Here is a 3,904-nt window from a genome sequence, read left to right as displayed (position 1 = left end):
ATTTATATATATATATATATATATATATATATATATATATATTTAGTGTAAAAAAATTTGAATATTGAAAACTTGAAATTAAATCTCATAAGTAATAAATTTATCTTTCTTAAGTCTATATGATATTATTTAGTATGGTTTACTATTATTAAAGGCATCTCTAATATCTAGAAATTAAAGAATCATCATATATTTTTTATTATTAAGGACATCTCTATAGTAAAGTTTAAAATTGATAGGGTAAAGAAATGGAGTGGTACCTAAATAAATGTAAATATTGATTTAATTTTCTTAATATTCTTTTTCTAAAATTTTAGAATTGCCCCATCATTAAAAATAAATAGACATAAAAATTAAATTAAAATATCTTTTAGATCTCGGTTGAATAAGATTAAAATATGATCAAATCAGTTTTTAATCTCTTTTGTAGCTTTTTTAAAACTTGAAATTAAATCTCATAAGTAATAAATTTATCTTTCTTAAGTCTATATGATATTATTTATTATGGTTTACTATTATTAAAGACATCTCTAATATTTAGAAATTAAAGAATCATCATAAATTATTTATTATTAAAGACATCTCTTATTTAATAAAATTTAAAGTTGTTAGGGTCAAGAAATGGAGTGGGTCCTAAATAAATGTAAATATTGATTTAATTTTATTAATATATTTTCTTAAAATTTTAGAGTTTCTCCATCTAATAGACATAAAAATTAAATTAAAATAACTTTTAAAGCCTGTTTGGATAAGATTAAAATCTGGTCAAATCAATTTTTAATTTCTTTTGTAACTTTTTTGTAGATGTGTAGTAAAATAAAAAAGTACTTAAAAAAATTAAATTTGATTAAAAAAAAGGCAAAAAATGAGACGTCGGGTACCCCAAATTTTTACATTTTATATTAAAATTCTTTTTAGTTTGATCAAGACATTTACATTTTTATGTTTTTTTTTTTCTTCTAATTCCAATAATACCCCAAATTTGTAGCCCTTAAATATATAAAGAAAAAATAAAAAGAAAAAATAAAGAAAAACAAACAAAAAAAAAAAATTAACCCCAAAATAAAAGAGCAAAAAAATGAGTTTATTTAGACTCTGTAGTTAGCCGTTTTTATTTAGACAACTCATTTTTTTGCTTTTTTATTTTGGGGTTAATTTTTTTCTTTAATTTTTTTTTTTGTATTCCTTTATATATTTAAGGGATACAAATTTGGGGTATTGTTGAAATTAGAGGAAAATATAAAGGATAAAAATGTAAATGTCTTGATCAAACTAAACAGAATTTTAATCTAAAATGTAAAAAGTTAGGAATATTCGATGTCTCACTTTTTGCTTTTTTTTAATCAAATTTTAACTTTTTAAAGTTCTTTTTTATTTTACTAAGCATCTAAAAAAAGCTACAAAAGAGATTAAAAACTGATTTGACTAGATTTTAATATTATTCAAACGGGATCTACAAGATATTTTAATTTAATTTTTATGTCTATTTATTATTTAATGATGGGGAAATTATAAAATATTAAGAAAATTAAATCAATATTTACATTTATTTAGGTGCCACTTCATTTCTTGACCCTACCAATTTAAATTTTATTATAGAGATGTCCTTAATAATAAAAGATATATGATGAGTCTTTAATTTCTAAATATTAGCGATGTCTTTAATAATAGTAAATCATAATAAATAATATCATATATACTTCCGTATATCAATAAACTAGGTGCCTCATGAAAGTATGACTTGGTGCATGAGGTCCATACTAAAATTTTCCGTCATGTGGTGTCTTTTTCCGAATAGTTCGTTTACTGGTGCAACCTACAGTTTTGAAACATCCCATAAATGAACAAGTACGTATTTTCTTTTTCTTTTTCTTTTTTTGAAAACGTTATGGAGCAATATTGAATGTAAACGAAAAACTGATTCCATTTAAAAAAATCATTTGGAAGTGAAAATCTACTACTATTATTTATGATAAAACCTGTTTCTAACTAAAGCAAAATACCCACATCCAATCATCTATTTCATTTTAACCATTGTGAGTTAAGAATAAAACATATCTAAATCACACCAAGCTTACAATGAAAAGGAAAATCATCAAATAAATAAATACTAAAACAGAAATTGCCGAAGGTGAATTTCAAGTGAGTTTTGCTTTCTATCCGAGTGGTCTAAGATGTCATGATGATTCTATGTGGCGGTATAATGATAGTGAATCGATGAGACTCGATTGAGTGGTCTAAGATGTCATGACGATTCTATGTGTGGGTATAATGATAGTGAGTCGATGAGACTCGATTTTTGCAGAAGTCTCAAATTGAGACTTCATTTTTGCTCCAAAGTGTTCAGGTAAATAAAAAGATTAGGATAAGAAGGGAGAGTTTCATTCACTGATGTCAAAAGGAAGAATAAGAACGAAACATAAGCAGCAAAGAATCATGCTAATCATCCAAAATCGTAAACCAACTAAGTTACTAGTATATTATTAAAAACATTTTCCACATTCCATGCTTTCTTAGAATACACTTGCTCTAGTATTTAGGTAAAATCAAACTAGAAGCTACAATGATCTCATCCAGCAAGAGTAGTGGAAGCAAAAAATACAATTAATCTCAAGGCCGAGACAATAAAGGAAAAATAGTAGAATTGTATCAAGGACCCAATATGAACTACAACATGCAACTTTTATCACTTCAATCCAATAAAAAATATAAATCCTGATGCATGATATTTACTGAAAATAGAACATGAAAAAATTGATTTTTACTAAATAAAAAAGCCAAGTCATAATCAATAACTTTTAAACACAAAGTGATACTCAAATCCACCACCTCTAAATTATGCAGAGATTACATTTCAAGAATAAGAATGAAGTTAAACGAAGATTTTTATTTTTTTATTTTTTTTGGAGATTTTACACATGCTATTATTTAAACGGAAAATGACCTAAAATGCCCTTCAACTATGTGAAATTATGCAAAAATGTCCTCTGTCTACCTATTGGATCTAAAATCCCCTTTCTGTCTACCTATTGGGCCTAAAATGCCCTTTCCTTCTATCTATTGGGACTATTTTGCCCTTTTATTTAAGAAAAAATTATATAATACCGCAACTTATCTTTATTAAACTATATAAAATTTCTATCATTTTTATTAATATTAACTAAATAAATAGTGCACAATATCAATTTTTTATCATTCTAAATTGATCTGATAAATAAAAAGAAAAACAACATAAATAGCCATTTTAAAAAAATTATTACATATACATAATCGTATTAGTTGGTTGTCAGATATAGCGTATAAAATATTTACGTTTATAACATATTCTAGCATATAGAAAAATAATATATATTAAATTTTCATATTTCTTATTTATTGCCTATTTTTATGAAAGCCTTTGTTCATTCATTTTATATACTATATCAAAATTTTATGTTTTTCATTTTTATTGCCTACTTTCACGATGTCTCCATAAGAATATATGGTATATTTATACCATAAAAATTTATGGTATATTTATATATTATACAAATTACATTTATATCAAAAACATACATGATATATTTTAGATATAAAAAGTTTATACCATGTAATACTGTAAATATATATTTATATTTAATAAATAATTTTGAGAAAATGACCAAAAGACCCCCCAACCTTTACCCCAAACCCAACTACATACTTGTACTTTGTGGGGGTCCAATGACCCCCTTGAACATTTTTAAAGTGGAATATTTACACCCCTAAAAGCTCATGCCCAGACATTGTTTCAGGTAGTGAATTGCACTCGCTGCCACATCATTGCCACATTTTTTTTTACTCTAAAAAATTAATTATTTTACTTTTTATATTTTACTTTTCTCTTTATTCTTTAATATATATATATATATATATATATATATAT

The sequence above is a fragment of the Capsicum annuum genome, chromosome 6 (genome assembly GCF_002878395.1).
Source record: "Capsicum annuum cultivar UCD-10X-F1 chromosome 6, UCD10Xv1.1, whole genome shotgun sequence".
In the NCBI taxonomy this organism is placed as follows: domain Eukaryota; kingdom Viridiplantae; phylum Streptophyta; class Magnoliopsida; order Solanales; family Solanaceae; genus Capsicum; species Capsicum annuum.
Note: the sequence above shows the minus strand (reverse complement) of the source record.